Source organism: Falco rusticolus, chromosome 8, assembly GCF_015220075.1.
Source record: "Falco rusticolus isolate bFalRus1 chromosome 8, bFalRus1.pri, whole genome shotgun sequence".
NCBI lineage: Eukaryota > Metazoa > Chordata > Aves > Falconiformes > Falconidae > Falco > Falco rusticolus.
Genome location: NC_051194.1, coordinates 14,743,045 through 14,755,248, shown reverse-complemented (window position 1 = coordinate 14,755,248; position 12,204 = coordinate 14,743,045).

Here is a 12,204-nt window from a genome sequence, read left to right as displayed (position 1 = left end):
TTTAGTTTTCTTGGGAGTTGACTATATATGTCCCATCTATCAATTCCTGCAGTTTGGGTATTACGGTATGAATAATATATGCCTTTGTCATGTGAATAAGATAACAGCCTTCACTCTTCAACACTCTACATTTCTTGTTCCAAATGTGACATAAAATTTTCCTCAAGTAGCTGAAAAGGAATTTATAATAAATGAATTATGAACACCTCAGTGGAGATAAACACTTAAACCCCAACCACAAACGAATAATACTAAGCAAAATATCAAGAACTATTTACTAAATCCAGTAAGGCCCTCATAAGCACCTAAAGATTTAGCTGAAGAGTGTTTTCTCAAAAACACACTTAAATACCTGTACTTAATATCTTTTTAAGTTACCATTTCAAAAGTTTCATAAGCCCTTATGATCCTTTTTCAGCAGCCAAAAAAAACATATCCCTTGATCACCTGCAGGTGTGAATTTAGACTGATTCAATTCTAGTCACCTTATCTTGCTTTTGATTTTTTTTGCTCTATTTTATTTATTATGGAGGCTCTGGCAATCTTCTCCAAAGCATAAGGAAACCACACCTGTTAAAAACAAGTTCCAAGGCTGGGTAGAACACTGGTATCATCCAACACACAAGCCCCCGAGTTCCTGTTTGGCAGAGTCATGATTTATATTTCTGAAACAATTCACATAATACATTTAAATATCTGGTTCATTGTTCATAACGCAGCAATATGGATCTGCTAACTACAGTACCATATAGCTTAGGCAGCATAAATAATCATGAAAAATTATGAACTGACAAGAACCACTAATAAGTGATTATTTGGCCCAGCACACACGCGTGAAACACTCTATATGTTTTTGGCCTGTGGCCTCCTTCCCAGTTTTTTCCTTATGTTCATAAAAAGCGTAAAACAAAGCCTTAGCTTCCCTGTTTTTCATTACCCCAGATATCCTACTCCCTGCTCAGGCCAAAAGGGAACTGGAGCTTTATTTTCAAAGAAAAGTCAGGAACAAGCTGGGTACATATTTGTTTTGGACCAAGAACTGTTTATTTTTCTGACTTGTTTTTTCCAGGTTTTAACATTTGGGCGCACACAGTTATTTGGACTGTCACAATTGTTTAAGACAGCCCTGTGCTTGACGTATGGCTAACAAGACACAGGAGGACCCAGGAGTGGGAGAGTTAAACAATTACAGGTGAAATTTAAGGGGTTCATGGTGAAGGGGAGAGAGAAAAGAAGAAAAGGTTGACATTTATTTCAACTTCACATAGCAACAACTGCAAGAAGGATCGAAAGCATTAGAAGTGTCAAAATTTCCAAAATAAATTATTTTGATTTATGTTTTAAAATGTGTCTGTAACTTCATTTTCAAAGGCTTAAACAACAAAACTTTCTTGCTGCCTTCTCCTCTGTTAAAATCAGCAATCTAGTAACATCATTTATTCACACAAATGTAATCAGCATCTCTACAGGCCTGCAAACGGTACAGCACCTTCCAAAAACCTTGAGAGCAAGCCTTGGCCTGCTGTTCTCAACGAGAAAGCAGCCTATCATTTTAAAAGCAATGGGCTTTGGCTTTTAATCTGTTATGGGAAAGAAAATGTCCTTATTTCAGACAGAGAATTCAGTCTTCGGGCCTTGGCTTGACCTTTAAATCACAAGGGACCTGAAGAAATGCCACAGATGGATAATGGTTAATGATGTTCACCAATGCACAGTGACATCACGCTGAAAGAAACAAAGCCATACTTCTGCGCTCTTCAGTTATCCCTGGTGGAAATGGGAAAGTCACAAGTGCTAAGCAGATGATAACATTTGTTTTAAAGCAAACATTAATTGAAATTGGCATGCTGCTGCTCATAGCTAAGAAGAGGACCCCAAGAGATCAGCAGAAAGAAAAAAATTTAAAAATGGTGAGAAAGTTGATGAGCACCAACTCCCGCCCAATGACGGGAAGGGCTCCATGCCTGATAATCCATTTCCAACTACAGCAAGATTAACTTTGACCTGAATAAAAAAGCCATTCCTAACGTGCAGAAAACCTATCAGCTGCTTTTCTAAGGATATGAGTGGGAGATGAAAACAGTCATGTAAGATCTACATTTTCTTAATTATTTTTTTAAACAGATACTAGGACCTGAGAACCTCAAAATAAGAAATAAAAAATATTAATTTTAATGCTCACCATGCAATGCTTATCACTTAACTGCTTCAAAGTACCAACAGGTTTAATTACAGCCTTCAGTAGCCCAGCAAGATGAATAAATTGTGAATCTGGACACCCAACTCCAAATCCTGAAAGTTAGCTTTCTCCTTCCCTCCCAAAGCATACCTGGAGCCCTTAGAAAAAACAACATATTTCAACACCCGCTTTTAAGCAGAACACCAAACTAAACCTAATAAAGTCTTTGTTAAAACCAGTTTTTATAGCAGGGAACAAAGTTTATGGGCAAGCAGTAACCTATATCAGCCTCACTCTGCATTATTTATTGCTTAGTAAAGCAGGGACTTTACAGGGCTGGGGGGACCCTACAGATGCTGAGCAGTAGTTATAAACAAAAGATTCAGATATCAGTTACTGCAGTGACTGAGCGTGCAGAGACAGAAAAATCTCTGAAAGCTCATTACAGCAGCCTGCCAAGCCCCAGCACTGCCACGCCTACCAAGTGGGGCTTTCTGCCCAGGGACAGAGCTCCAGCGGGAAGACTTCTTGAAAGTTGGGGGTTTCCCTGCTATGCTCCATCTCACAAGTATCCTGCAGGCATGAATAACCACTAAGCCTCAAGCTGCTCATTTCCCCAGGAGGCAGTTTATTCCTGAACACCTAGATGTTTATCTAGGGTACTTAAAAGACACTCCAAAATTCACAAACAGCTGAACGTTTTGAGGAACGACACTTACACACCCAATCAATGAAAAAATCTTTCCCTGACTTTGTTAGCAAGTCCAATTTCAAACAAAGGTATGAAACGCTACTTAAGGTAACTGCTTTGATCCAGCAACTATTCTCTGATATCTTGAGGCACATGGCAGGTTATTTTTTTCCCCTTTGTTGCAACTTGGAGAATAGTTGCTGGCCTTTGGGAAATGAACTGCTGGGCAGCAGTTACAGAAGACTGGTCTGCGTGTCCAGTTTTCTAAATAGATTGATTCACATCTCCGGCCATAAGAAAAATCAATAGAACTACAAATTGAAGATGGTGTCAAAGTCACAGCCCCATGGCAGCTAGTCTTCATAGGGTCAGATCCCTTGCTGATGTAGGTGGCCTTGGCAGATGGACAATTCACTTCCTTTGCACAGCAGGGTTAGCCCCTTCCCCAAGCATTGTACTGTTTTACTATTTCCAGATGCTAATACAGCAGGAACGAGTATGATTCAAAATTCACATTGTTCAGTAGGCTGCTTTTATTTATTTTAAACTGACTACCAGTAAGATTTATCTGACTTTTGCTCTCTCCTTTGTTCTTGTTCACCATTTGAACGAGAATGCAAAACACTGGTCGCCTTTCCTTTCTTGTGCTTCCTTTTTGCTCTCATTAGCTCTATTCCTGTTTCCAGATTACATCTTGTTCCAATGCTTGTGTGTGTAATGGAAAACTCTCTTCCTTCATTGCAAGAAAAAGCCTCCTTACAACTGGCATCTCTTAAACCAATCCAATGACTTCCAGTAATCACTAATGAATATAAAACTATTGTCATTATAGAAACACTCCCTCCCTGAAAAAAACACATGTAAAAATACTTTAAATCTGAGACACTTAAAGGTTCTGCATGTACAGAAAAATAAGAAGTTAATTTATTGACATCAAAAATGGTTAAATTAATTACTCTGAGTATCAACATATGATTTTTTTTTTCCTTTTCATTACATTCAAGTTAATTAGTAGTTGCAATATAGATTGTTTAGAAAAGAGATAGGCCATACTTTGGTGCAGCTTTTTTTACTTGAATGGGCTACCATATCTCAAATGTGAATATTCAGTACTGTTTCTTTCCACAGCTTTTGGTTCAGCAGTAGAACAATGCTTTTAAGGAAAAAGAAAATCCAAGACTCATACAGAAAAAAATGGATGCGTTAGACCTGTGGAAATAATATATTTATAGCCCAGTGTGCAAGAGCTGCTCTCAGCCAGATGTATGCTGTGCTGGGATACAGTTAATAGCATTTGGCTGGGATAGAGTTAATTTTCTTCACAGTAGCTACTATGGGGCTGCATCTTGGATTTGTGCTGAAAACAGTGTTGATGGTTCAGGGATGTTTTCAGCACTGCTGAGCAGCGCTCACACAGAGCCACGGCCCTTGCTGCTGCTCACCCCACCCCACCAAAGAGCAGGATGGGGGGCACAAGAAGCTGGGAGGGGACAGAGCCGGGACAGCTGACCCCAAGTGACCAAAGGAATATTCCAGACCACGAACATTATGCTGAGTACATAAACCTGGGGGAAGAGAAGGAAGGGGGAAACATTTGAAGAGATGGCATTTGCCCTCCCAAGTAATCATTATGCATGATGGAGCCCTGCTGTCCTGGGGCTGGCTGAGCACCTGCCTGCCCAAGGGCAGTGGTGAATGAATACCTTTGTTGGTTTTTTTTGCTTTGCTTTGCTTCCACATGTGGCTTTTGCTTTACCTAATAAGCAGTCTTTACTTCAGCCCATGAGTTTTCTCAGCAAAAGCAAGCAGCTGTGTGGCGCACACTTACCAGCTGGGGTTAAACCACAACACGTGCATATGACAAAACTCAGGAACTCAGCTTCTATAATAGAACATATTTGGAAAGGTAAAGCTGATAACCTATCTGAAGTACATTCAATGGGCTCATTCCTTCAAGCTTTTATAATTACAGAATTAAAATTCTATGGCTCTTAATGTATTAGACACACTAAGAACACAGGACATTCTCTTAACACTATAGAGAGAGAAAAAAATGAGATCTTCACAAAAGATGTCAAGAGTAGAATTGACATATTGTACATACCTGCACTACACTTCTTCCTGAGAAATAGGAGGAAAAGGGAGAAACATTGGTAATGGAAAGAAGGATCACCTTATGCAATAGTGTTCTGTTCACTATTACTTTCAAATACTACTTCTGGTTATGTTTTATTACCATGAATATTAAATGTGGCTATGTGGAGAAATTAAATTAGTTGGATTGAAAAAAACCTAGCCCATCATCTTCAAAGCTGCACTGCTATAAACAGGAACCTAAGCTTTGATACAGGCATAGCACATAAACGGAAATTCATCCCAGAGCAAGAATTAAAAGGCTCCTGATACAGAATAATTAGAACCTTGGGGAGGGGATGGGTTGAGAATTCAAAAATGTTTATGAGCTTACACAGTTTCTAAACAGATGTAAAGGTGAGGGTTTTCTATTAATCTGTCTTCTAAAATGGTGGAAGCTCCGCATTTCCCACCTATGGTGCACAACGCATTTATCACGACCTTACTGTTAACACTCATCTTCCTTTCTTACACAGCTGTGAGGGGCAACAGCAGTTCCTCTAGAGTACAAACACAAACTCGTCCACAGAATACAGCTCACAGTTCTGTGTATATTGTTGAAAGACTGAAATTATCACAGCTCTGATCACTTTCCAGTATCTGAAAAAAAGGGAGTACCTTTCCAGATGTCAGAACAAATATCACGTGTGCATTTCAAAAACTCCATTTTAAACTTGTGTTCTGAAATAAGGGGTTAACAGAACAATATTTCCATTCAGTTTCTGGCACTTTCATTACGCTATTAATTATTATAGTGCCATCTTCTAATAGGAATTTCATCATGTATTCAAATTGGTGAGCAAAGTCATTTAGCAGGCACAACAAACTGAGCTCAGCAGGCTTTATTTCAAGAACTACAATGGTGTCAAGTGGTCAGTCCTTCATTTTTAATTTCTGGGTATATGAGATGCAAATTGCATGGTATCTCATTCTAGACAGCCAGTCATGGCAAATAGTTACAACTACATTCTAACATACTCTTAAATAAGGGTAAATAACATTATCAATCTGGGGATGGGGCAAGTTTTGATCATAAAGTAAAGATTTATTGTATTATATAAATTTCTAAAATTTTTTATCTTCATTGACTGTAGTCATGTCTTCCTAATCAGGAAAGTAAATACCAGCGTTTGTACCTTGATCCAGCATACAGAAGTTCAATAATTGTACTAATTACTTTATGTTCTTTCTCTCTACACCTGCAAGCTTGAAAAGATCAAGTCATCTGCTTCATAAGAAGCTCTGTGTATCTAGCTTGTAATCACTGCTTAACGGCGAAACATCTTACTGTACAGAACATACAGTGACATCTGCCAAACAGGTATCTGTCACCCTCTGTACAGCAAAAAGGGTGCCAGGGGTCACTGAGAACACTGAATACTAACTGTCTAATGATAATCCACATAATTGGGGCCTGATATATCCACATAGCTGTGGAATATAGCTCCCTATTTGGATCCGTGCATGCTGAAGCCTTACTGACAACTGATACTGGCCTAATGGAAGCAGCAGACGTATTGGCCCGCTCTCATGGCTTTAAGGCTTGGAGGACACAACTGGGTCACTGGCAATTCTCAACAAGCAATGTAAAAACTTAATTAATTATGCAGTTCTTCAGCCAACAGTCTCTTTTCCAAGGGCCTTATTTAGTGACACCAAACACTTTATTTTAAGGTCCTTTAGCTATTGACTGCTTTATTTTTATTTGGCACTATCAAAAATCTTCCTCTGACGTATCAGATCTTTGAAGTCTAATCTACTGTTTATACAGCAAAAGCGAAGCTGACACTCCTTCCTCTGCTTAATTGGAAAGAAAACCCAATCATTATAAATCGCTCCTGCTTCAAATGCAGAAGGAAAACAATGCTGGAATTGGCTGTAAAAGAGTTCAAAATACACAAGCTTAACCTTTGCTTTCTGAGTTGAGCAGGTCAGTACGATTTTCATCACTATACTCATGCTAAGAAAATGAACATTAAAAAAGTTCACAAACCAAGTTCATTTAAATATATGAACAATCATGCAAACCATCAGGAATTTTATTACTTTGTGTTGCACGTATATACTGCGAGTCTGAATGCATCTGGCCTTACAGCAAGCTGTTTTTAAAGCCCTGATGACCTGGAAACACTTGTTTCCACTGCCAGGGTGCCAGGCTCTTGACCAATAGCACCTTCCAGTCATTCGCATTTTGACAGAGTAACTTGGGGAAGGTGCCGTTCTGAAATGCCAGATGTATTTTGCTATTTGCACATGAGAAGATCTTCTGTGACATGAACTGGGATAATTTAGTGTATGTAAAATCCAGTGGAATGCAAAGGAAAAAGGTCAGCAGATTTCATACTGGGATACTGCAGGAGGCAAGAGTGGCTAATCCTCACCCAGATCAGTCTACATCACATATCTGCAGCCTTTTTTACACTTACTGTCGTAGCAGTATTTACTTAAATTAGGAGGTTACACATCACTGGATAAAATGAAAGATGTCAGTTAATGAATTTTTAATTTCCTCTGTAGTGGTTTAATTCTAGAGTAAATTGAAAGAATTCTCACAGCATGTACTACCAAATAAATTACAATGGAACCTGTTTACCTAAGTTATCTTTTCCATTCGTAGACCAGTCCTCAAACTCCAGGCTCGTTTCAGTATTCTTGTTACTTACGAAACGCTTACTGAACAACATCTAACTAATTTCTTCCCTTCCAGAGTGCACAATGCAGCTTTCTACAGCAGACATTTGTTTAGCATGGGTCTTCTCTCCCATATTATGTTAAAAGATAAACATTAATGTTTGTGAGTCATCCTCCTCACATTTGTTCAACCACAATGTGACTTCAACAGATACCTTGATGAAGAAACAGACATTTTTCTTTCTCCTGCACTCCCACAGCCTGGCTAAGGTCCACCCACCTAACCCGCCCTACTGCCAGACCCTGAAGAAGTGCTGTATAACGCTGCTAATTCATGCAACGTCAACACGAAACTCACTTCTGACTTTACAATGGATAAATTACAAGTGATGGGAAGAATTTCAATAGGTTGCCCAGGGGAAGAATATTTATTTCAACAATGCTCCAACTTCTAAATAGTCCTAGCTAAGCTAGTTGTCAATACAATAAGATTACACTGTTTGTTCATTGCTACTCTAGCAGATGGTAAAGACTTGTAAAAGCAGAATGCACTGCCATTTTGCTGTTCTAACAAATTAAAACTGAAGTCTCAAAAAGTTAATTCAATCAACAGCAATAACAGAAATGTGATGTTTAGACCTTTGATAAATACAGTATACACATATACATATAATTTTATAGGCCCTTATGCCATCTTCTGAGAAATGCAGAGCTGTGAAGGAGTTTTTCTGTGATTAAGATTTTGGATTTTATTTTTATACACAATTTAGATATCCAGTCATAGTTCATTTATCATTTTTATATTAAGTCATTATAGCTGCAATGGTCTTCAAGTTCTGGCATGGCACTCAAAAGCTCCAGGAAAGACTTCCAACAAAAACATGAAATGGATTCCAAACACCTAAGTTAAGTATGATAGTGGGCCTTGTGCGCAAGAGAGTTGTCTTTGGACGTGTTACATTATTATAGCTCTCTATGGAATGATTTTTTTAGGAGTAAGAGAAGATTTCATTCCCTGGCTCAAATCCCCAAAACATCAAAGGACAACAATGCTAAGTGACATACTTCAGACCTCATCTCTTACTGTCTTCCTATCATAAACCGGTTATCTGTGGCCTTTATTCCATAAATTGCTGCTGTATGGCTGGAACCACTGCAATATACTCACTGACTGATGCTAATTAAGGATAACGCCTTACTGATTCATCAACTACAGCTATTTTTCTTACAGTTACTGAGTTTCTTACAACGTCTGCACATCACACAACATCTGAAATGTTTTGTTGTCTGCATGGATTTAGACCGACACTCCTGATGAAACAGACAACTATCATTCCCATTTTACAGATAAAGCAGAAGGATGAGCATTCTGGGTTTGGGGTTTGCATTGTTTGGGTTTTATTTGTTTGGGGTGGGATGGGGAGGGGGTGTTTCTGGGGTTTTTTTAAAGGCATTTGGATGCCTGTCTGCTACACAATACAATAGCACGCATTTCATTAAACACTCCTATTTTCAAGCAGGTTTGAAACTCACTCAATCAAGGCAGATGTTGCTTAACTAAGATAGTTTTGGAAATATAATTTATGCCTTAGAGCACTAAGCAGATCCATGTGTTGAAATATGGGCTATGGGAGTAGTAGGTCATTCAGGAAGTTCACAGCAGAACAGGGAAGCGAACCACAGCTCTACCAGTCTGCACTCAATCCGCCGAGAAAGCTGCTCTCTCTTGTCTTATTCCCTCCCATTAGGCCCTTCTTTCCCTTTATCTGACCCCCTTTCTTACCCTCTCCTGCTCCAAAACTGCCCACTTCGTTTTCAAATACCCACTGCCCTGGCTAAACCTTTTACCAAATTACACACAAATAAATCCTCACTTAACTCTGTTATACCGTTTCCTCATAGTTTGACTTTCTGTAGCCCAAATGTGCAATGGAACTTGTTCAGCATTCCTTTGTGTTTGTACAGCACCTTGGAAATGTCTCATTGATCTACTTTGGGGCTTCTTTGGTTACTATGGAGATAGAAGTAACAGCAAAAGGATTGCGGATGAACAAGTCTAATAAGAAAAAAACACACACCTATAAAAATTACATCATACCATCTAGACCCTTTGAACTCAGTGCAGTAACTTATCAGGGTTATGTTTCTTCGTTGGCTTATTTAATGAGGAAGGAAATCAAAATTTTTCTCCCTGATGCGCATGATAATGCTCTATTGAACATCCAGGCTGAAACTCTGCAAAGGTAGAAAATGGGGATAGGAAAGAAGCTTTAAGATTGCTTATACTGTTAGGGAGGTTTATCAAGATGTAGAGATAAATTGCCTGGATACTATGAAACCATACAACATCCAATTAGCACGTTAAAAACTGTTAATTTGGGTTGATGTTAGTATTTGGGTTCGATTTAAAAATCTGCACAGATTTGTCAGTCTCTGTGTTGTAAATATCCGTCCTTGTTAGATACATTAACTACTGACACAAGATTTTCTTTAGCTGCTGTTCCTGCTTTGTTCTGCATTTCCTATCTCTATTTCAGTTCTGAAATTTTTCTCTTTCACTACCTGGCAGAATTAATCCCAAAGGAACACATTAAGCTGTGTCACTACAAGGCCAAGTACCTTCCCCTGTGATAATACATTGACCTCATTCCATGTGGTCGATCTCCATCTACTCAATGGGAATCTAAACCCAGAGCAGCAGAGACCACCGAACAACTCATGCTTTGTATTTCAGCATACAAAGGAGGCAAAAACTAGCGGAGCAGGTGGTTCACAGAGGGTTTGAGATATATGCATCTGGACTTTTCTCATACGCTATCGCTGGTTCGTAACTTATAATGCAACAACCATCATGCAGAGGCTCACCTGTGCCAAGTGAGTGACCAAGACAACGGCAAGCTGAGAAGGAGACCCACTGCTGAAAGCAGTAACATCACCCTGATGTTTCTACATTACCTTTCATCTCAGATACATTTACTGGGTGCATTTAGCTATAAACAAGAATGGAATGCAGTTGGGAGATGTGTGGCAATTTAATGTTGCAGAGCAATAGCGCACAAAAATTTAGGAGAGGAACTGATAATATGCATCACATAGAAATGAAATTTAAAAAATCTTTAAGCATAGGAATATAACTACCTGGTTGGAATTTGTCCAGAACAGAAGACATCAAGAAGGGGATAGTTAATGTGCGCAACATTGTCTAAAGAGCTATGTTTTTGCCTCAGTGCCCCTTAAACATAGGTGATTACGTTAACACACTATATTGATACTAACAGTCTTCTAAACACACATGTAGACAGATACATATATACATATTTGATGCATTACATCTTATATTTTTATAATGTTATTTTCCTTTGATAGCATAACTTCTCTTGAGGTATCAGAAATACAGATTTATCCATAATCCTTTCCTTTTAAATGCTTTATAAGATGAAAAAATATGTTAAAAGGAAACTATATATCCATTTAACTGGAAAAGTCAAAATACCTCCCGTAAACCTTCTCACTTCTTTTCTTGACACCAATTATTCTGCATTTTTTATTAAAGTTAGACATGTAATCCACTCTCAATGACACTATATTTATATAAGGCACAAGGCGAGGGGGAATTATACAAGTTTCATCTAGAAATAGAAACGAACCTCAAGAAATTTCAAAAGGCAAAAAAGAAAAAGTGTGACAGCTATAATAACTATACAAACATTCATCCACTGAGTGTGCATACACAGAACAGATATACAGCTCACCACCTCCACAAAAAAAAACAAACAAACCAAAACCAACCATGCCTACCTCAGTAACTATTTTATAGTTCTTTTTTGGTTTTGTTGTTGGATTTTTATATTTTTTTTTCAAAACTAGGCATACCTAGACTATATTTGAATTTTCGGGCTCAGATCCATTGGTAGCATCCATGTTATCTATCCAGAAGGGAAACTATCCCCAACGGAAAATACAGGCAGGTGTACTCACTGAAAACACAGAAAAGTCTTTTCATCAACTCTGCTTCAAAAGTTTTGCACAGCTTATAAATAAACAGCTATGTGTGTACCTGTAACGCACGTGTGGAATGATGCAACACTCATGCATCCCCACAGGGGATGGCTATTAATTATTTTTTTAAAAAATGTTTCTTATTGCTGTTAGTAAAACTTGGGCACTTGGATCCCACAGAGAGGTTCCAAAATCAGAGCCACAACATACAGCATGAAGGAATGAGTTACAGGAATTTAGCAGTCAGACTTTTGCTTGTCCTACCCCAGCTTTGTCTGTATTGCTAGGTGAGGGAATTTAAAGCATTAACATAAGCATCTACAATAGAACCCTTGCCTTGAGGACTGTCATACCTTGTTGGTCATCTGTGTTACTTTGCTCCTATTGCTGGACAGACCTGACAGAGAGCTCCCTAACCTCAGCTCTGCAGTACCAAGTCGGTCCCTACCTCTGAAGAGCACTCTTACTGCTACCCCGCACATCTGCTCACGGTGCTGCACTGCCCAGAGAACCACTGCCACCTGCACCGACCTCACATCTGTCTCACATACGTGCTTTCCCAGAATCTCTA